This window comes from Schistocerca americana, chromosome 5 (assembly GCF_021461395.2).
Source record: "Schistocerca americana isolate TAMUIC-IGC-003095 chromosome 5, iqSchAmer2.1, whole genome shotgun sequence".
NCBI classification, from domain to species: domain Eukaryota; kingdom Metazoa; phylum Arthropoda; class Insecta; order Orthoptera; family Acrididae; genus Schistocerca; species Schistocerca americana.
The window spans coordinates 537,383,517-537,408,182 of record NC_060123.1 but is presented as its reverse complement, the minus strand read 5'-3'; positions in this window follow the sequence as shown (position 1 = coordinate 537,408,182).

Here is a 24,666-nt window from a genome sequence, read left to right as displayed (position 1 = left end):
GTACGTATCACACACTGATGAGCAATACTCAAGTATAGGTCGAACGAGTGTTTTGTAAGCCGCCTCCTTACTTGATGGACTATATTTTCTAAGGACTCTCCCAATGAATCTCAACCTGGTACCCGCCTTACCAACAATTAATTTTATATGATGGTTCCACTTCAAATCGTTCCGTACGCATACTCCCAGATATTTTACAGAAGTAACTACTACCGCTGAAAAGTTTTGTCAAGCTAGAGCTCATTGGAGGGCAGGAAGGAAGTCTCTTCTGTTTCCTGATGAAAGCAGGCTCTTCCTCGCGCGCCAGCGATGTCCGTGTGTTGCATAGGGGGACGCCAGTTGACGGCATGCAGCTTGCTGGACTTACACCTTATGGTCTGGGGTGCGATTTCGTAAGACAGCAGGAGCACCTGATACATTACTTGCTGTGCCTGGTTACGTTGGGCTCGGAAGCACTGGACCAAAGGGATACTGAACATCATTCGTGGCACTAACATTTATTGAACGCACACCAGTACAATGTGTTTCGTGTCAACTCACAAAACCACTGTTCTGATTTAAAGCTATTATTAAAGGCAAACACTTGTGTGAGCAATTAGTGTTTTTTACATTTGCTTAAGTAAAATCTCTGAGAACGTTAATAGTCACAACAAGTTACGGAAGTTAGCAAAACACGTAGCAAGAATAGGAAAAATTTGCAGATAAGTAAACTCTGCTTGCGAGTAAACCAACCAGCGGTTAATGATGTGTCTCAATGTCCTACGCCACACCCAGTACCCAGGCTCCGCCTCTCTAAAACATAAGCAGCGACCGGTCGCATACATGAACATTTACAGCCACTGGAACTCCCGAGGTCCAGTCAGCTTTAAGTGACAACAAACAATGAAAGCGCAAATGTCGGCAAGTTTTCATTGGCTCCAGACTTGAACAAAACAATTATTTCGGACCTAATTAAATGCGTCGAAGATATTTACTACGACAAGATTCCGACTTTAAACATTACAAGACCTCGCGATGACGGAATTAACATAACATCCGCCCGTAATAAAGGCAAATCAGAGTAATAACTATTCCGAAACGTAATAACTCATTAAACAAAGGCAGCTTAAAGATCGGCGCCACCTAAGAGGTGAGACCGCGCCATTACTAATTAACTTAAGCCGGGGGCCGGAACTGTTCGTTTCGCAATTTTAACAGGTGAGAGCTTCGCTAAAGGGTGAAGAGAACGAGTGCGAGACCGTGACTGGAGGTACCGAATGCATCACTTGTCAGCAAATAACACTAGCTTCTGCTACAGATGTACTATAACCTCAAAGCTGGAGGCAGTTCGTATAATGAAATTATTTTTATTAAACCTAGTATGGTGTAAAGTAACAGTGCCGTACTACCCTCTGAAAGGAAATTTGTGGAGTTGACCGTGATATACCCAACGGAGGTGGCTTGTCGGATGTGAAAGTCAGAATTAGGTACATATTTAAACAGTAACAAATAATAATTTACCTATCCACACTGTCCAAATGATAATAAAAACGGTAGCCAGTCTAATTAGGCATAAGAATGAGTAACATTCGTGTTCAAGAAACTAAAAATAAGTATCTTCAATGGGCAAACACAGCCTATACTTTGTCACACGAGAGTGCAATGAACTCTGGCACCTGTATATTAACCTTAAGGTGAGAGCTGACGGTTAGAGCAGAGCAAACTATTTGCATAAATATAACAGATAACGATACACACAATTGACTTCAGAGATTAATCAAAAAAGATAATCTCAACAATATTAGTATTAATTTCACCTTAGAACCATAAATTGGACATAGGTTAACTCTCTCTCAGCTAAATACTTTTCTATTTAGAATGAAAGTTAAATGTGTTTCACTAACAAATACTTTCTCACCGAACTTTGAATAAAAGAAGTTACTGTTTTATTTAGCTCGAGCACAGTAGACAAACTGTGGATCCTGTTACACTACTAATAAGCACCTTCAGTACACAAGAGGAACCCAATGCTGTGCAGAACTTGACAGGAATAGCAAGAGTAACTGACACTTTCTATAACTAAGTAACTTTGTGCATTTGGTCTGCCAGTAATGGGAAGGGGGGGTTCAATCTTGACCACTGTAGTAGAGCAAACTAGACGCACTTTCATTACATTAGTGAAACAAGCACTTAGCAAACATGAACATGTAACTGTCAATAGTTGCCGTTCTGAACTTTTACTGAAGTGAAACACAAAATTGAGATATTTGTAAGATACATTCAACAAACAATATTAATTTTATCTCACTGTTTTGTGACATTAACTTTACTATGCTTTCAATAAAGGACACTCGGTAAGCACTTTAGCATGGGAGGGACCCTAAGTGGATATGTGACTGAGGATAAATCACGGTAGATAAAAGAGTTCAGGTATAATTTACCTTATATTTGAGCACACTATAACAGCCAATAAGCTGATCCTTCACTGCACATTATTATAGTTCTTCTGTTCCATTACAGTGATTGCACAATGTGGTGGCGAGTGCATGTTGGTAGGTGGATTTGCAGGTAGAACTGCTGGACTCTGTCATTTCTTGATGGCGATGATAGATATCAATTGCAACATAATTCCAGCTAGTTACTGCATCCATCCGAGGCTTTGGCATATTGGAAAACGACACAAAAAGCCCCTCTCGACACCAGTATAATTTACAACCTTTTCGTGAGCTGTCGGTGGTTCGGTAGCTCATCCCCGACTGACTTTTTGTTCCACCTTTCTATCCATGCCAACCACATTTTGCGCACTCGACACAAATCAGTTCCCAAGGGGAACCGCACCACCTTTTACATACAAATTAACTAAAAACCCTATTGAGGATCAACAATTACATAATAGCAACCAAACATAGAAAATAAAATAGATGAGTTACACATATTGGTATTTCTACAAAAAAACTATTCACACAGAAATTACAATTATATAAAGTAAGTTTGGTCCCCTCCAAATGAGGCGAAGAACGTAAGTAATAAAGACAATACATTACATATGATTAAGCCAAGACATCAAAGTTCCCATAAACAAAAAAGTACCCATTTTTATACAGTACCAAATTAATCATAGAATAATTACAAACGCCCAACGATGGAATGTTGAACAAAACAGAAAGCGAAATAAGTCAACAAAAGGTATGTAGTGTCTAAGCTGTGGTGTTACAAGCACCCTCGTGGTTATCCCACCCACCAAGACTGCAAATCTTTACGCCAGTCTCGTGTATCAAATGGTTGAAATGGCTCTGCTCACAATGGGACTTAACTTCTGAGGTCATCAGTCCCCTAGAACTTAGAACTACTTAAATCTAACTAACCTAAGGACATCACACACATCCATGTCCGAGGCAGTATTCGAACCTGCGACCGTAGCGGTCGCGCGGTTCCACTCTCTAGCGCCTAGAAACTCTCGGCCACCCCGGCCGGCAATCAAGTGTATCGTTCTGCCTTGCTGCCACTCATGAACAACTTTTCGCGAGGTAGTTTCCAACAGGATAACTCTCACCCACATACCGCTGTTTTGACTCATCATGCTCTACAGAAAGTCGACTTGATACCTTGAGCTGGTTGATTACCAGTCTGTCTCCAGTCGAGCATCCAAAGACAGCTAAGCTTCAGCTACGAACACCATGACCTGCCCTCGTATTGACCGACCACGTGCAACAGGCAAGGAACTCTATCCCACAAACTGACATCCGGCACCTGTACAACACTTTTGTATGTGGTGGTGGTAAGTTCCTATGGAACCAAACTGCTGAGGTAATCGGTCCTTAGGCTTACAAACTACTTAATTTAACTCAAACTAACTTACTCTAAGGACAAGACGCAGACGCATGCCCGAGGGAGGACTCGAACCTCCGATGGACGGAGCCGCGCGAACCGTGGCAAGGCGCCCGAGACCGTGCGGCTACCCCGCGTGGTGCACTTTTGCGTTATTCACCTTTCTGGGTGTTACACTGGTTATTAATGTACCAGCATTTCACGTTTTCAGTCCTTATCTCGTGCTTATATCAACGTGTGATCTAGCAATTTTAATCGCTTCCACTTTTGATCAGTGCCAATAATCAAATAAGGAAATATAGAGAGTCTGGGAAGCCTTTCCCTGATTAAAAGCTCTCATAAGGCATAAAATATGAATATTGACAAATACTTTTAATCTAGAATTGTATGTGACGTATTCAAGTTTTGGTCATAATACATACTTACTGTCAATTTGCTATTTGACAGCAGCGAAATCCGACAGCGTTAGCAAACAACATGTACTGAAAACGGAATAAGGTCCGTTGTGTCCTGTGCTATCACGAGACCCCCTCAACTAAAACAGTCCAGAGGAGCCTAACAATTTACTGGATGGACATTCACTGCCTAACCTTTCCATGTTGAATAAAACTCACTACAGCTTGTAACACCATAGCTCTAATGTTGTACTGATTTATTTCGCCTTTGTTTCATTTAATGTTACATCGCTGAGCTTCTGTAAATGTGTGTGATTGAATCGATAACATAAAACTGTATATTTCTTTCTTTGCACAAACTTTGATGTCATGGTTTGGTTCTATGCAGTCGTTTAAATGCTTTGTCCCATTTGGAGGGAACAAAACTTACTGTATATAATTGTAATTTTGTGTGAATTATTTTTTGTAGAAATGTCTATATGTGCAAATGTTCTGTTTTGTTTGAAATGATTGTTTACTGTTATGTAAACTGCTGATCCTCACTTAGGGTTCCTAGTTAGTTTGTATGTAAAAGGTGTAGTGGTTCCCCTCGGGAACGGAACTGTGCAGCGCCCGCAAATTGTGGTTGGCCTAGGTGGAAAAGGTGGAACTGATAGTCAGTCGGAGGCGAGCTACGACTCGGAGACGAGCTACCAAACTGTGCACGGCAATGTAAAAATAGCATATTGTGCTGGTTCCGAGAGAGGCTTCTCTGCTTCTTTCCAATGCCTCGGATGGATGGATAAATAGCTGGAACTATTCTGGAATTTGTATCTATCATCGCCACCAAGAAATTACAGAGCCCAGCAATTCTGCCTGCAATTCCACCTACCAACATGCAGTTGCCACCACATTGCGCAATCATTACATCGGAATTACAGTGAAGGATCAGCTTAATGGATGTGTTAGTGTGCTCAAATATAAGGTAATTTATATCTGAATTTATGTACCTACCCTGATTTTTCTCCTCATCATAACACCTCTCAGGTTCCTCTCCGTTTGAGCTAAAGTGATATCCGAGTGTCCTTACTAAAAGAACATTAAAGCCCAATATTTTGCTCATTAATGCCTCTTCAACATAGTAAAAAGAAAGTTGAAATTAAGGTGGCAAGAGAGTGAATTAAAGTAAATGTTGTTTGCTGAAAATATTCCTACTAAAACTGCTTATTAAAGTGCTGTTACTAACTTCAAAATTAAAAGTTCTTAAGACTGAGGCTTATAAAACAAATGATCACATTGTTGTCTGTAGTAAATTCTAAAAGGTGAGTCAGTTTCTTGCATCTTTGTCAACATTGTGTTTCGATGTAGTAAAAGTGAGAAAGCTGCAGTTGTGAAACGTTATATACTCATGTTTCCTAAGTGTTTGTCTCTCTTGTGTATTAGAAGTGCATATTAATAGTAATGTTATAAAGACCATTCACTTTATGTAAGCCCTGAAACTAATAGTGTGGTTCGGTAGCTGTTATAATTCAGCAAATTGTTTCTGCTGCTCTGTTAGTTCCAATCTTCCCGTAAACATATGTATGTGTAATAGTTCACTGCACTCGCGTGTGACAAAGTATAGGTTGTGTGGATCCGTTATAGTTACTAATAACTATTTTCTTAAACGAGAATGTTAATCATTCTCTTGCCTAGTTAGGCTGGCGACCCCTTTCTTTCTCAGTTGAACAGTACAGATAGACAAAATTTTGTTCGTACTGTTCAAATATTTACGTAATTCTGACTTTCATTTTCGATAAGCCATTACCGTTAGGTACAGCACGGTCAACCTAGCAAAATTCCTCTCAGAGGGTAACACTGCTCTGTTGCTTAATACCATAATTGTTTTTACTAGATAATTATACTTTACGACCTGCCTCCTACTTTAGGGTTATGGTACAGCAGTGACAGACGGTAGGAGTGTTATACGTGGCTTTTCCGTGACAGGAGTGATTTGTTCTGTTGGGGCATAGTACGTAACAAGCCAAATTTGGTATCTAATTACATAAGCTACGTAAATGCTGTTGCAGTGTTATAAGCTGATGGGATCCTTTGTTAAAGGTACGACCGGTTTCGTAATTTCATATTACGTCAACAGATGCTAACGTGAAGAAAAGGGGGGAAATGACAGTAAACAATATACTCCATGACTGACAATTTTACGTTTATAAAAGGCACACAACAGTTTGTATCTTTTATCCCTGCACACTTACCAGCCAGAACATTATGACCACCCACCTATTATCCATATAATCCCGTCTAGGGGATAGCAACGACATTTGGCAAGGAATGACTGTTAGTCAGAGACAGGCCACGTTGCATGTAGTACCAGTTAGTGCGCTGTCCGTGTGTAGAACTGGGAAGGCGCGAGATCTATCTGAGTGAGTATGACCGAGGGCACATTGCGATGACCCGGAGGTTCGGCACCAGCATTTCGGAAACGGCACGACTTGTCGGGTGTTCGAGGAGTGCTTGTGGTGTTTTCAACATGTAGCGAAACCAACGTGAAACCACGTCAGAGCCCATTACAGATGCCAGACGTCGCAGATTGGGTAGAGTGGTAAAACAGGACAGGCAGCGAACTGTGGTGGAACTAACATCAGACGTTAATGCTGGGCAGAGTACGAGTGTGTCTGAACACACAGAGCACCGAACATTTCTAACGATGGGCCTCCGCAGCTGACGAACCATGCAATTGCCATTATTAACACACCAATATTGGCAACAATGCCTTGAACGGGCACTTGACTACCGCCAGTGGTAGTGGTAGTGCGTTTCATGGTCTGATGAATCCCGACACCCTCATCACAACGCCAATAAGGGCGCGAATCCGTCGTCTTCCAGGGGGTGTTACTTTGACGTCTGTACTGCGCGTAGAGACAAGCTGGCGGCGGCTCCATTATGCCATTATGCTCTGAGGAACATTCATACGGGAATTCTTGGATCCAGTGGAGCTCGTGTTAAGCACAATGACGGCCAAGGAGTATCATACACCTGTTGCAGATCACGTACACCCTATCATGACAATCATATTCCCCTACTGCTGTGGCATTTTTCAACAGTATAATGCGCCATGTCAGAAGGATATGAATGTAAATGGAGTGGTTGGAGGAACACAGTGTCGAGTTCCAATTGATTTGCTGATCCCCCTTCCCCAACTCATCTGATATGACTGATCATGGGGTCAGAGCTCATCGTGCCCGTCCCCGGAATACATGGGAATTAGGTGACTTGTGCGTTCAGATATATTGCCAGCTCCCTCCAACACCTACCAAGGCCTCATTGCTTCCATGCTGCTACAAGTCTTCACTGTTACCCGTGGAAAGGTTGACATATAGGCTATAATTTTCTGGTTGATCAATATACACTCCTGGAAATTGAAATAAGAGCACTGTGAATTCATTGTCCCAGGAAGGGGAAACTTTATTGACACATTCCTGGGGTCAGATACATCACATGATCACACTGACAGAACCACAGGCACATAGACACAGGCAACAGAGCATGCACAACGTCGGCACTAGTACAGTGTATATCCACCTTTCGGAGCAATGCAGGCTGCTATTCTCCCATGGAGACGATCGTAGAGATGCTGGATGTAGTCCTGTGGAACGGCTTGCCATGCCATTTCCACCTGGCGCCTCAGTTGGACCAGCGCTCGTGCTGGACGTGCAGACCGCGTGAGACGACGCTTCATCCAGTCCCAAACATGCTCAATGGGGGACAGATCCGGAGATCTTGCTGGCCAGGGTAGTTGACTTACACCATCTAGAGCACGTTGGGTGGCACGGGATACATGCGGACGTGCATTGTCCTGTTGGAACAGCAAGTTCCCTTGCCGGTCTAGGAATGGTAGAACGATGGGTTCGATGACGGTTTGGATGTACCGTGCACTATTCAGTGTCCCCTCAACGATCACCAGTGGTGTACGGCCAGTGTAGGAGATCGCTCCCCACACCATGATGCCGGGTGTTGGCCCTGTGTGCCTCGGTCGTATGCAGTCCTGATTGTGGCGCTCACCTGCACGGCGCCAAACACGCATACGACCATAATTGGCACCAAGGCAGACGCGACTCTCATCGCTGAAGACAACACGTCTCCATTCGTCCCTCCATTCACGCCTGTCGCGACACCACTGGAGGCGGGCTGCACGATGTTGGGGCGTGAGCAGAAGACGGCCTAACGGTGTGCGGGACCGTAGTCCAGCTTCATGGAGACGGTTGCGAATGGTCCTCGCTGATACCCCAGGAGCAACAGTGTCCCTAATTTACTGGGATGTGGCGGTGCGGTCCCCTACGGCACTGCGTAGGATCCTACGGTCTTGGCGTGCATCCGTGCGTCGCTGCGGTCCGGTCCCAGGTCGACGGGCATGTGCACCTTCCGCCGACCACTGGCGACAACATCCATGTACTGTGGAGACCTCACGCCCCACGTGTTGAGCAATTCGGCGGTACGTCCACCCGGCCTCCCGCATGCCCACTATACGCCCTCGCTCAAAGTCCGTCAACTGCACATACGGTTCACGTCCACGCTGTCGCGGCATGCTACCAGTGTTAAAGACTGCGATGGAGCTCCGTATGCCACGGCAAACTGGCTGACACTGACGGCAGCGGTGCACAAATGCTGCGCAGCTAGCGCCATTCGACGGCCAACACCGCGGTTCCTGGAGTGTCCGCTGTGCCGTGCGTGTGATCATTGCTTGTACAGCCCTCTCGCAGTGTCCGGAGCAAATATGGTGAGTCTGACACACCGGTGTCAATGTGTTCTTTTTTCCATTTCCAGGAGTGTATCTGTAAGTTATTCATCTGACATTAGCTGTTTTTTTGGTATGATTATTTTAGTACGCCCTGTTCCCTAACATTTCCTTAAAGTTTATCGAAGGGCTGCTCCAGCTGCACTGTTTATACTTACCGTCTCCCCCCCCCCACCCCCACCCCTTCCTCATCCTGTTCCCAGTGCCTTTTATAAACTTCTCACACGTCCTATTTTTTTCATAGTTTCCAGCTTCATGTCACGTCATGTCAAATTTCCAGAATTTTAAAGAAAGTGGTCTGACCACTTAATGTAATTAACCTGTATTCCGGACACTTTTTGTCGCTATAGTTTTGGGCAAGCTTTTTCGTGGTTGGAAAAGGAGGGCTGGGGTAATTATCTGACGAGCCTGTGCTGAATACCGTTGATTTACTGGAACTATCCGTAGATGAAGCTAGTAGTCTCGCGTGGCTACTCGGCTGCCGGCCTCGCGGTTACAGGACCATCAGCTGAGGAGGACACGATGGGCACCATGATTTGTTCAGTCATAAGCACCAATCTCAACTGGACCTAAGACAGGTGAAAATCGACGGCTTACTTACAATGTTCCCAGAGCCTCTAACCACAATGAACTGTAGTTAATCCAACAGCGATACAGACTATGGGAGTACGGGGGATAATGAAAACTGAATTCAAACAACAAAAGCAGTTTCATTTATTTTAGGCTCCTAATAACACAGATGCAAAAATTAAAACATCTCTCCTGGAAGACTGATTGAAATTATTGCCTTTAAATTATATCCATTCACAATAAACGTTTAACTTGATAAATGCATGAATTAATAAAACTGATACGAAATAAAATCTGAATTTAATTACTTTTTCGCTCACATTAAAAGTAAATCAAACACAACGGACATACACAGACATTAGACATGAGCCACTAGATACCACACACTTACACTACAATTACTAATGCCCTCTCCACCGGCTTCTCATGCAGCATTGTTCTGTAGCTCGTTATAGCTCGAACATCACAACCCAACAAATCGCACAGCAGTATTTGACGGCTGAGCGCTGCTTAAGCTACACTTATGCTTAATAACTCTTGCATTATCACCTTCCTTCTGGTTTAAATTATACTAAACTCAAAAATATAGCTTAAATTATCTTGGAGCACAAGTTATAAGATTAAAGAGGTGGTCATCAGAGGCCCCAGGGATTTTTATTTTTATTTATTTTTATTTTGCTGTATTTTATTTTTCTTGATTAAGAATACAAACCGACGAGCAGTGAAACAGGACGCTAGAATATTGCAACTTAACACCTGGGCTATACTTAGAAGCACGAGGGACGCACTCTTACTGTTTAATGTCTGTAATTCTTACGGCATGTAACGCCTTAACCAATGCTATGATTACAATGAAAATTTCCCCTGCATCGCCCTCCTGAGATCAGATGCACGCCCTTCAATAATTTGGCAAACCTGAATAGCCCTTTGCACAGCCAACACATTCCCATGCAAGGGTATAAAGCAACACCGCCGGTCCTTATCGACGTGAACAAAACCGGAGAAATGAACAAACCACAATCCGAATAACTGCTACAGCGTGCGGACTTTCAATATTAAAATGAAATGATGTGGTGACCTTCACCTATGTACCCACAGACTCAGAGTTGAGATATTAAGAGTTTTGGCTTTTTTCGTTGTCTAGGGTATGGGGTACGTAGTTGTCGCATTACAAGCCAAATACTGCTGAATCTCCAGTATACAATATGGATATAAATATGAACAGAATAGTCGAACGTTCCTATCACAAGGCAATTCCGAATGGAACGCAAAAATTTATAAATGAAAGATCGCAATTAAATAAAATCTTCAGGTACTATCTTAACGACTTTAAATGATGAGTACGATAGTAGAAGCACTTTTGGGAGTGTGATATATTTCTGCAAAACACTTATTGGTGTCGATAGTCAAGCGATTAAATAAAATATAAGATGAATAGGAAACAATTGATTCCTTCTTCACGTAATCAGTTACGAGCACCAACATAGCTCGCGAGATACTCACTTCTAAACGCATCCTACATCTTCACTGTAGAAACCACCGAAATCTCACAAGTTCACTCGTCGGCAATTCAAAGTATTTCTGTCACCCGCGACCACGCGCAAACCACTCTGCATTCTTCAAGTCTCTCTCTCGCGACTGTGCGTCCATCGTGCCATACTGTCCCGCACTCCACGTGTCTGTCCCATTCAGCCCAGCAGTCTTCTCCCTCTTCCACCCAGTCTCCCCATTCACGATTGCTGTGACTGGCTAGAGCGCTCGCACCACGTCTTGAAGCCAACGCACCCACAAAAACATAATCATACACATTCGAAATACTGGATTTACATTTAAATAACATGAAATTAAATAAAAATTCCTACGGCTGGTTCAAATGGCTCTGAGAACTGTGGGACTTAGCATTTGAGGTCGTCAGTGGCCTAGAACTTAGAACTACTTAAACCTAACTAACCTAATGACATCACACGCATCCATGCCCGAGACAGGATTTGAACCTGCGATCGTAGCGGTCGCGCGGTTCCGAACTGAAGCACTAGAACCGCTCGGCCGGACCAGCCGGTTCGTACGGCTGGACCCATGCTCTAACACACATCATTAGATACATAAACAAATTAAATAAACATATATCAAAGGAATAGAACAAAAGGTAGGCCAGTAGCCTAATGTCCCTGGGCTTTCTAAAACACAGTAAATATTTAACTAGTTTCTAATGAATAGTGTAACACCCCACCCATCACTTACTGGTTTTGGTGTGTGTTCGCCCAAGCTAATTAACTAACAGATCAACAGAGAGTGCAAAACTGCCGCAATATCGGATAACGAAAGAAAGTATTACGGCCCTGTGACTCCTGATTGAACTGCGGTGGCAGTGTTGACATTAATTGATTCTGAATTGATCATTTTTAATTAAAAAGAGGTGCACATTGATGTTATATTCATCTATTGAAAACCAGATGCAAATGTTGAACATAAAATTAATTAAGAAAGTGACTTGGGATTTCAACTACATGATTGAAAACAGATGCAGTCGATTAGTACAAATTTATTTTAATTCCCGACCTTCAATCATCACATTACAAGACTCTCCTATCAGGCAGTGGTAATAAATTGCGTTTGCGTGGAGTAAAGCGCGATAACTCAAAAGTAATTCCTACCGACTAACCCAGGCGTAATGCGAAGTGCGAGAAGAATTCTACAACACATGGCCCATGAATCCCTCGTGGAAACTTTTCCGACGTGATCCAACAAATTAATCAGTGGTCGGAGCGGGCGCAATATCATCGAATACAGCGTGGCGGAGCGGCGTCGTTGTGCGGACGTCGGCCGACCTCGTGGTGCTACAAGGCTGCGCTTGTCGATTCACTCCTAGCTATCTTGCTCAGTACATAGCTGAACCAAAACTCCCTATCTCCAAGCTGAATCGTTCCATTTGCTAAGTCCTAAATTGCAGAAATGCTCACTCTTTCTCAGGCAAGCTGAGTAAAGAATGCCACGTCCGCTCTCTAGGCAAGCTGGGAATGGGAGACCTCTACGGGGTTTTCTCCCAGTCCGCTCTTCGCCTCGGTTTCCCCTCCAGCAAAATCACTTACGCCAATTGCAGCACAAGTAGCGTTAATTATGCGTCGCTTCCCAGCACCGACCAATGCCTGCTCTGGGAAGTGAACAAATTCCCACAAAATCTCCCTTCCTCTCAACTTCTGCTATTTAGCTCCTCCCAGGCCATCCATCAAGGTTAGCGTCTGCACAAAACACAATTTTTTCCGGAATTCTGACTCCCAGGAGAGTACTTCAGATTCCTTAGTCCTACGTTCCCATCAGAGCCTGGCGTATTTCATTCTGTCGCTCTTCACCTGATTTACTTGGACTCTGCAGACCGTGAATTGAGCGTGAAGTTGCTATAGTCATGAACACGCATATTTTGGCCTCTGTTGACCGTTCCACTGTAGCTTTGCGTGGCTTTCTCGCACGTTTCACTGAAAACGGGACGACGGACATCTATCAACAGGCGTACAAGTTCTCTGTCTGCTTCCCGGTACACCAGCATGGGATCAACCACCCACTCACTATCACTCATCTTAAGGCAGCTGGAGGCCGCGTCCCGTTACCGCTTTCTCAGAGCTTGAGCCGCCCTAAGCTGCCTATTGTTGCTTCCCTTTGCCGCTCCCCAGCCGGCCACGGTCAACTCGAATACTTCCCTGGGATAAACTAGCCTCCAGTAAATCGACACGTTTCCACAAAGTTTTCATGACGTGTGAATTACTTTGATATCATAACCTGACATAAATTATTCCAATACGTCCGTATTATACGCTCTACAAGATTCATTGTGCCTTGTCGGTCATTTCTGGTCAGCCCTACTGTTCGCTCAACGTGAGTTAGGTGATCTTTAATGACTTCATGTAAGGGGCATAGTTCTTGCCATCTTACAATAGTATATATCGGATTTAAACAAAGACATAGATGAATAAATATATTTGTAAGCACGCTGCTACCGTTTTTTCGTGTAACTGTGGAGTACTTACGGCCTGACTCGACCGATAGTAATTGGCCACTTCGACCTCCAATAACTCATGTACTATTCAAGTTACATGCTTGTAATTTAGGTTTACACTAATAGCTCTCTAAAGACACGTCGATCTACAAAATCTGATGAACCGTTTAGATTTTGGAAATTCGTTGTATAATTTATCGTCAGATACTAAACTTTAAGCTAATAAAGATATTGAAAATCTGATTACACCATCAGAATCGTCGTGCAAATAATAGTAAAGTACATGTTTCTTTTTGGGGTGTTATGATTCATCTGGCTACTACTAACTTCTATACGAACTGTGAAATGTCTGCCATTACGGTTTCACAAAGTCTGCCATCTTTGGCATTTCCGGCATGTCTCCTCCATCGACACAGCACCTCCATGGAATTCCCAGCCATGTGGTCACAGGACCCTGGCTAATGTTCGGCACCGTGCGGCCGCCTACGAGCTGCGGCCCGCCGAGAGGCCGAAGCACGGCCACGCCAACTCCGGACTCACAATATTTACAGGGGGTCAAAACTCGCCCGTCACCCCACAAACGTCATTAAAAACTCTCACCGAGAAACATAATAAATCACAAGTCGGCAATCAAATTTAAAAAAATATCCTTCTTTCAACACGTCATGACCGCTTTTGCATTGTAACTACCGCCGGCATCATAAAACAATACCTAGAACTAGGTCGTTGGATGAACACTCTGAAATCCTCAGTTCACTATTGCCGCCCAATGCTGTGTTCCCAAAAGAACAACATTTAACATTCTGTGCTGTGACACCGGACTACTCTACACCACATCGGCGGTTCACAAGCATGAGATGTTACCATAAGTAAGTCCTCAAGCCATCTGCCGCTGTTTGCTTGCTGCAGTACTCCACACTTCTCATACAGGGCGCTCCACCGACAATGTAGAGGTGCCACCCAAGTTCGCCGCCGGGCGGACAGGCGCGCGACTTCAAACCACCGGACCGATGAACATCTGGTGCAGTATAAAAATGTTTATTGTGTCTTTCTTCTCCTTATTCAGATTTGCACTTGATGATGTAATTTGGAATTGCGAAATCGGACGTCCCTTTAGTAAAAGAATTACAACAGCTGCAGTGGCTTTTATTCAACATGAAAGCCCAGATAATATTGCAGACGGTATACCATAGACAGCCACCATACGTCTAAAGTAACAAGAAATGGTATACGATGTTTAAGGAAAGCAGGAGCGTCTGTGATCTCCCTGGAACAGGCAGGTCTGTACCTAGCGCACAGAGATACCTTCGTCATAAGTCCCAAGAAGTCAGTTCATAGAGCCTCACGTGAGTAGCACATTCCGAATACATTTGTGCACTGCATCCTACATCTACAACATATTTCCCAGCGTTTAAAAAATTCAGATCGCGCAGTTCAATTAGGGATTACTGTGCTCGTTACGACTTCGCAGCTGACTTGGTGAATGAGACTGAGGAACATGGCGACTGTTGGGTACGTGTCCTTTTCCCAGACGAGGCCACGTTTTATTTGCACGGTGTTATCAGTCATAACAATGTTGAGATGTGGGGATCCTAGAATCCTCATGCTGCTCTTGAGACCGTTAGAAATAACCTTCAACTGAACGTGTGATGCGATATTATGCACACTAAAATCATAGGACCTATTTTCCTCAGTGAAACAACAATCAGAGCCAGTACTTGTCTTGGCATGTGGCAGTTATTAGTTGTGCCACATATTAAGGAGATTGTGGACTTAATTTTCCAACAACGTGGTGCACCACTTCATTAGGCATTAGATATTCGTGACTGTTTGGATACATTGCCGGGAAAATGGATCGGGCGTGGTGGCCCCTTCAACATACCTCCTCGATCACCCGACACAATAGCACTGGATTTCTTTCTTTGGGGCTATATCAAGGATTAGGTTTGCCGGTCACCAGTAAACAACATCACTACATTAGGGATTATAATTACATTATAATATGCATCCCTCGTGAAATATTGACCAACTTATGGGTGGAATTGGAATATTGTCTGGATATCCGTAAGGCAACGGAAGGAGCAAACGTTGAAATGTATTCTGTGTCCGTACACACAAACTCGAATACATTATAAGCACTTCAAGATAAAATGCATGTGTCTCTGTGTCACATTTTCTGCCTTATACATGTTTGTAATCAGTGAAAGATTTCTGTGATACTCTTTACAGTAAGTAAATATGTAAATAATTTTCCAATGTTTATGACAGCCCTTAATAAGCAGGATGTCCCAAGAGCAATGGTCAGTTCTCAGGGACCTGAGAGGAACGATCATCTGAAGCAAAAGAACTTCATATGGACAAATGCCCTATCACGAAGGGTTACGAGGTATAACAGATTTAACGTACACTGTTACTTTTTTGTGTGATATTGAATACTTTCTCATGTTTACAAGTGTAAAACAAGTAGTAAACATCACAACATGCGTTGTGCAAAGTAGCGACTGAAAAATACATGTTTATAGCACGTTCACCTCTCAGCACACTTTAGAAAGTGTCGGGAGCTCCTTAACACTGTTCACAGAAGATGCGGTTGTCCAGAAGAAAGTACCAACGCCAGAATACAGCACTGATTTGCAAAAATTAGCTACAGAGGAATGATGAATGGTGCAGGCTCTGGCAGTTGACCAGAATGTCAATAAACGTAAAACATCGTACATACGTAGGAAAAGAGAGTTACTACTGCACAACTAGACCGTAGATGGGAAATTGATGGAAACAGTATCAACCGTAAAATAACTCGGAGTAACTATGCAGAATGAACTTAAGTGAAATTGAGCCCGGCTGGTCCCGGCGGAGGTTCGAGTCCTCCCTCGGGCATGGGTGTGTGTGTCCTTAGTATAATTTAGGTTAAGTAGTGTGTAAGCTTATGGTCTGATGACCTTAGCAGTTAAGTCCCATAAGATATCCCACACATTTGAATTTCTGAAATTGAGCAGTGACTTCTTGCGATGGTTTCACTGTCGAAGTTACGCGCCTTTCGGCGTCCTGGTTGGCTAGCGCCTTCTATTTAGGATGGCCTCGGCTCGCGAGGTGAGTCTCGGTAGGGGGGGGGGGGGGGGGGCAGTGACGGAGACTCGGTCGGGGCAGTGACAGAAGGACGACAGCGTACGGAGAATCGCGAGTAGTCTGTTGGCGCTTGGTGAAATGCTAGGACGCACGCTGTTGACATTCCGGCACCTGGGTGTGGCGACTAGCAGAACTGGAGTGCGGAAGCAGTCAACACAGGCTCTGTTTAAGAGTCGTGTATATCTCGAATCCTGAGGAGAGCGTGGGAGTTTACCCTGGTGTGCATGTTAAAAGCGAGCTCCTGGACTAACTTTAAATGGTGAGCCATTTTCTGGTGGAGCATTTGGATGTGACTGCTCTGCGTAGCCACTGTGATTATCGCTAGTTATTCCTTAAACTACTTGGACGGGGGTCCGGGATACTTGGTACTGCCAGTCCATGTGACTTCGCTGTGCCCTGGTTCCGCTGCATTTATCTTGAATTACAAGTGTGGCCGATATTCGACGATTCCCTTTTCTATTATTATTGTCAATGTGTTAAGTGTTCAGTTTTATTAATCAAAGTTTATTTCCTCTATAAAACTTCAGCCATCAGTTTAAATTGGAGTTGCACACTTCTTCCTGGTTGGCAACTATAATAGTAACAATTTGGCGCCGTCAAACGGCGCTTTGGGATTTAAAGTTGTGCACGTATTGTCTGGTCATTATCACCTTGAGCTGGTTGTGGTTTTTAAATCCATCAAGTGAAGTTTGACGTCGTTGGAGATTGTTTAATGAATTAGCGCTTTAATAGTAACAGCAGTTGTTACACTATAACGTTTAACATCTCTTCCCGTATTTGGCACTACCCAGTGCTTGGCTGTTGGTTTTAGTACTTTAGTGAACTGTGTATTAATATTGGGTTTGTGTGTTCTAGAAGACGTTACTGGTGTGCGCAGGCCCTCCTGCCAGTTGTTATCACTTGAGCTCTCGAACACGGAATTCAGACCCGCGGCCGATGTGATCGGCAAACGTCGAGAATGTGCTGATTGGTGTGTAGACCTTTCATGTTATCATAACATCATATTGCCGAATGTTTTCCATAACAGTTAATTCACGTATTTATGAGATCTTGCTATTTGAATATTTTTGAAACCTTATAGCTTTTTAACAAGCTGTTATTTCTGATATTCACAAGGCCTGATAATTGACTTAATTTCTCAGCTAGTGAGTTCAGACCTGCAGTTATATTAAAGTTACAACAGTGTAAAGTAATTTTTATTAATTTAAAGTTGGGGCCACGAGGCTGTTTTTCTTTTAATTTTTTTTTTAATTATGCTCATTACTTTTATGCAACTGAATAATCGGTGTAGATCACCGCAATTTTCAAATGCTGATTAATCATTGTGTTCTTACCAGTGCTCTGTTTTAATTAACATGGTGAAAATATATTTTTGTATCCTCAAATGGGGTCAGCATTCCACTCCAGCAGCCCATGTGCCCTGCTTAACAATCCTACATCTTACCAGAAATAGTCATCATTTTGATTTGCAGCTCATTGTGTTGGCCATTTATGCAGTTAAAATTGTTGGATGTGAAGTCCGCCAGTTATGCAAAACACTGTTTTTTCTCAGTACCCCAACATGTTTAGGCACACTGTGGCATCTTCAGTGGGATGAATTTAACACATCGACAATATATGAACTCAAATGGAACACTTTCCAGTCAGTGTACATAGGACAAACATGTAGAAACTCCAAAATCAGATATTCAGAACATCTCAGAGCTTTAAAAAGCAACAGCTCCCATAGCAAATTTGCTGACCACCTCGTAGCCAACAATCACGACCCAACCACAATAGAAACAGACATAAGAATACTAAAACCCAGCCACAGCCTGTACACCAAACTGACCGTTAAGGGAAACTTCCATATACAGAAGGCAATAGAAGAAGGAAAACAGGTCTTAAACGAATACACTACACTCTGCAAGGGCACACTATTTAAAACATTAAAGGAACTTTACAAATAAAAACAGCACAAACAGATAAAGTCTATACACACACACACACACACACACACACACACACACACACACACACACACACGAAATATAGATACAGTAAAATCTGCAAAGACGCACTATTGATACACAAAGGAATACCATATAAAAGACAACACACACACACACACACACACACACACACACACACACACACACACACGCACACACACAAAGATAAAATGCATCGTTTGGTTGCAGATGACAACCTACCTATAGTAATTAACACAGAAATGACCCGGAAAATTTATGCAAACTAAATGTAGAGGAATTTACAAAAAGAAATGATCTATTGTCTGAACTAAAGATTCACATAATTTTATAATCATTTAAGAAAAAATGTTCACGTTGCATGATAAATAAAACCGTAAACCCATTGATGGTGGCACAGTGGTGCCGAAACATGTTTGGGTACTAAGAAAAAACGGTGTTTTGCATAACTGGCGGACCTCACATCCAACAATCTTACCAGAAATGTTCATATAAAATAGGAAAATCAGATTCCGGACAGATTCATAGGAAGAATCTTAAGTAAATGTAACTCATCCACGAAGGAAGTGGCTTACAAGGCGGCTGGTCGATCGATTTTTGAGATGCTGAACAAATTCCAGTGGCAGGCTTTGTGCGCCATAAAGAGGTTTACTATTGAAATTTCAAGAGAGCTCATTCCAGGAAGAGTCGGACATCATATTATTTCCTCCTTTATACGTTCCACAAAATGACCACAACCCAGAAGATTCAAGAAATTAGAGCTAATGCAGTGGCAGTCATTCTTCCCACGCGGCATTCGCTAGTGGAAACGCGGAAGGGAATCAGTTAGTGGCGCCTTCCTCCAAACACTGCTAGACAGATTGCGGAGTACAAAGTAAATTACAGTTGTACAGTTCACAATAAACCTTCCAATATCCCGTATCTTAGCTTTAGTGCATTTTTGAATTCATCGTAGAATATGAGTTACTCGTTTGAGTGGCTTTGTATGTTCCCGAATAGCGGAAAAAGCGTTCATGATTGACCAAGCAATTCATCTCGCTTACCTTCTGTTTGTACGCCTCAGACTTCATCGAATCACGTAACAAAAATCTAATGGTGTAAGGTCTGATGATCTTGGTGGAGAGTTTATTTTAGTACCACAATCAGTCCAGCGACTAGGATGAGTGCGGTGGAGATATTCCTTTGTACGTAAAATGTTGGAAGTACATTGCAGTCCACGTGGCCAAAGGAACGACCTGAAGGTTCTCAAGAAACAAAATTACAGAAATGAGAGTAATGGTATCCTGTCATTCGCTAGTCTAAAGATACTGGACCTATCATCATCATACCGATCACGCAGCACCATACGTTGATCGATTTCCACTGTAGCGCGTGGAGTTTCCTGCAATCGTCGATGATTATTATGGTCCTTGGATGTGGCCTCCCGGCCAACGATGCGATACGCTCATTTCATTTTTTTATGTCTGTTGTTGGCTCCATCTCGTGGAAACTTGACTTCATCAGTGAACAGTATTAAAGCAAGCAAATGACGATTGTCATTTAACCAGTGAGTAATTCAAGTCGTGTGGCATTGTCGCTGTATGTTTTTGAGTAGACATTTTCAGATGTAATGTTCGCGACACACGTGTACGTCGGACATTGCTACGTGCAGAAAGTCACCGTCTGCTGGTAGTATGACTACGCTGCACTATTTCAACAATGTGTTGCTATTCCTGCAAATGTTGTTGTAGTACTCGTTCAGAAAAAGTACGAACGTCGAAGAATTTGTGTTTCACTCAGTTTGCTAACAACTATGTTAAATACTGTGCGACTACGAATTCGACGTGTCAGTAAGCGACGACGGTAGTCCTCAACAGCAGACAGAGGACTACAATCGCAGAAGCCGTAAACACACCTGCATCTTCTGAATTAGTGTGGATGTGTGGCCTTTGAGCCAGCGCGTGTACGAACACAGTTCACCTATGCTTCTCTCTGGCACGCTCTCAGTCCCTCACACTACTCCACTCACAACACACAATGTACAGCTGCGCGTTGAATGGGCTATATATTTGCATGACGAAAGGACATCCCAACAAGAGAGACTGAAAGCAACGGAGTAGGTTGGGCTAGAATAAAACGTTGAACATCATGGATGGGTAAGACATATAAGTGTGCGCCTCTAGCCCAAAAACAAATCTACATTAACAGTGTTATATCTGGAAAATCAATGGGAATAGGGCACATGTCCATATGATGGTTTTTGCTTCAAATGAGCGTTCCTGTCATATCTCTGATTACGGACCGTTCCTTTTAAGTGCTTCGATTTTGATTTTTTTTTCTTCATGCATGCGAAGTTTCTAACTACTAACTCTGGCAGACGGCAGGTCTGTAGTGAACCATCAAAGTCCATACAAGACACTTGTCTGAAGAAACGTGCTGCAATTTAATTCTTGGGTACTGGGACAAAGTAACCCTTCGACGTTTCATAAACGCTTGTGTTCATTGTATGATGCTGGTAATAGGAGTGCTGATGGATAAGGTGTAAAAACAGTAAGGCTTCAGAAATTGCAGATTCTCAGCTCGTGATCGGTCACGTTCCGGACGTCCTGACATAGCTACTACTCATAACAAAGTAATTCTCGTGGATGAATTATTCGTGCAGAGGGACGTATGACATCTCGACAACTCGCGAGCTAACTCTCTCTCTCTCTCTCTCTCTCTCTCTCTCTCCAGCTAGTGTGCGGTGGGTGAACACTGAAAGTGCGCGTGCAGTGTCTGAGACAACTTGATATTCAAAATGTGCGCAAGGTACGTTCCACGATAGCTCACAACAGATGACACGATTCAAAGAAGAACCATTTCATCCGGACTGTTGGAACAGTTTGAGGCCGATGGAGAGGTCTCTCTCTCTCACGGGCTGTTATAAGTGACTAACCCAGGGTGTACCGTTTTGAGCCGGAAGTAAAAGGTCATTGACTGGAGTGACACGACCCACAATCACCGATAAAGTAGCTCAACGCAGCTTTCTCTGCCTGCAGACTCTTGATGACTTTCTTTTGGGATCGTAATAGTATCATTCTCGCGGATCTGCTGCCAAAAGGGTCAACCATTAATTCGTAAATCCACAGAACGTGATGGAATCTGTGTACAAAAAGAGTACACGTGAAAGAGGCGTTGACTGATATTGTCACAACATTACAACCCTTAATAATAAATATGTTGAAAGTGTTGTGGGCATTATTAATAGAATGGCCCTCGTTGGTGGTGAACTTTTATCTGAAAACGAGGCACCGAAGTAATAATTTACCTGCCGATAAAGGAAATACCACTGTTCTTCTGTCTGCAACATCTTACTTCGTCAAGGAGTTTTTGCGCGACTCGGCTTATCGCAGAAAGATCCTACGGGAACATTGCAACAGTAGGCATCCGCCCTCTACTTTCCTGATATTCTGAAAAACAGTTTAAGTGTGTAAGTGATATTTCCATCGAGACTTTAACGATATCCCAAAGATGCATAAAGAAAGAGTTCAACATTGCAACATTCAGAGCACTAGTGGAGTCACATCATAATACTTCTGGCTTCTCTTTTGATTCCTTTGGTAGGGAAATGTGTAGACTACATTAGAAATTCTGAACATTTAATATTGCGACTCAGGAACAAATCACGAACGATCTAGGTGGTCATAGCGGACTTCATGTTGTTACGACGTTGTTTAGGATTACTGTTCCTGCATCGGGATGATGTTACCTTCATTCTGCTTCATTATAAATTGGAATACGTACCTCATGACTTTTAAATAGTCTTGTTAGAATGGGGCAAAGAATGTTGGGTCCTCTACGACTTATCGTGTAGAATAAATTATAAATCCCTATCCCTGAAGGTGTGCATCTAACACCGCGAAACTAGTCGATCAGCGATAAAGATTTATCATACCGCTGAAGCGTTCTTATTCATCACAGTTCAGTTCTAAAGCTGTGGATGCTCACAGTATAACATTTCCTGGAAACATTCTTCTAAGCAAGGTGAAATATCCACATTTCGGCATTTCCTGCTAAAGTGCATCTTCGTTCGATATTGTCCAGTTGTCACATTACCCAATTGTTGGTCAATAACTTTGTCCAAATTTTTTTCCGTAAATGAATTCGGTTTCCAACGTATGGTTCTCAATATATGCTAACGAACTATCTACGAGCACTACAATCATCCGCTTGGACTGGAAATATTTTTTAGCATAAATTTATATGTACATAGTTTTCGCCCACATTTCGTTACACAACAGTCTAAAATAAATATGTTTCTATCCTAACTACTGAAGTAGATGGAAGTCAGAAGGTACAGCATGTGGTGATTGTAGTGGGTATTCCAGTAGCTCGCTTTTACCTCTCTTGTGATTTCTTCTTGCCGTAAACCGTTCACGAGCATGTAGAATGTCTTCAGAAGCTTCAATAGAAAATACTGGAGAACTTACGAAAATTTGGGTAGTGGACTCAGAATTTCAATTTTGATACATTGAATTTTCCCATAGAATCCAAAAGTAATCAAGACGTACAGAACTAACAATTTTATTACAGTTATCTTTGTCGTAACTTTCAAAAGACGTATTTTTATAGCACCGTCATTGAGACACTAAATTAAGCACGACGTTTTCTACCAAATTCAGCACAATAAGTTTCTTTGTATTTTAGAACGAGAGTGCATGGAAATAATGATCCAGAAAGCTCTCCGTGCTGTCTTTTCGCTCCTCTTTTTTGCAATCTAGCTCACTCCCTTCGCTCTCATTAACTTTCTCTGGCTCACTCTGTGTAATCCAAGTCCATTCCTACACTTACAAGTGGTCTCTGTTTTCTTGTTTTTTGACTTTCTCATCTTTTCACCAACCATCACCTTCTACCGATCTTACCTAGTTTTTATTAAGCCTTGTTAATTACAATGTTACAATGTTATCTCGGTCAGTAACTAACGCTTGTTTCCAAAAATTGTGCATGACTGGTTACAAAAGTTTTATTTTCGATACTGCTTTCGAGGGAGATAGTAACTCGGGCAGTGGAAGTGCAGTGACAGAACTGTAACAATAAAGGCTTTGTAGAACATGTTTAAAATGAAACGGTTCCAAAGTTGTAACCACTAGGTGAAAATGGAATTAACGGTTCCCAAAACTGTCAGAATCAATGTATTAATAGAAAGTTAATTGCTGCTCTTGCAGGATGGGTTCAACAATGTGATCAGTCATAACGGTTTGCGTTCATATCTTGCTTCGCAACCTAAACTAGTTTTTTCTTTGTGTGAATCAACGATAACGTCGCAGCTCCGAAGTTCTCAAAGCTTCCTTTGCCTATACGGATAACAGAAATTCAGGCTGACTACCTAAGAACCTCACAGATGATTAATAGCAGCACATGGTTGTCATTAGATCAGTTAAATGAAAAATGGTGATGCGAAGGAACTGGTCCTTTCAGGAATACAGTTAAAGCATCTCTGAAGATAAATTTTTCTTCTCCAAATAATTCTGTGCAAGAACTGGTGGAAAAGATTGAAGACACAGTTGTTTACTCATAAAAACCTTGGAAGACCAGTGTCCAAGAATATATTGACGCGACGCACTAATAAGAACGTGTCTAAGTAAATGTCGCTGGCTGACTGCTATATATGCTCCGTGTTTATAACGGTCGAATAGAAAATACGGCCTGCTTTGTGATACGTTCAAACCCAACGATGAGGATACGTCGTTTCTCTTGTTTTTCAGCTTGTTATTCGAATCGCAGCGTTATACAAGTAGACCAGACTTTGTACTGTTCAGTCTGTAGATCGAAAAATCAGATTACACTTCTTGGTTTACCGTAGGTGGCCCAAAGACATGGGACACGAGTCCGTCGTTGGCTATGGAAACCTGTATGGAGGATTTTTCTTCATACAGTCGTGGTAGAGATTGGTTCCAAACAGTCCATACCCAAATTGACAGCGATCCAATTCACAGTAGTCTGTCTGCCATCCCACATCGACCTGCTGAGGCGCAATGATGAACAATCCTCAAACGCTGGCTGTCGTACTTTGCAGCG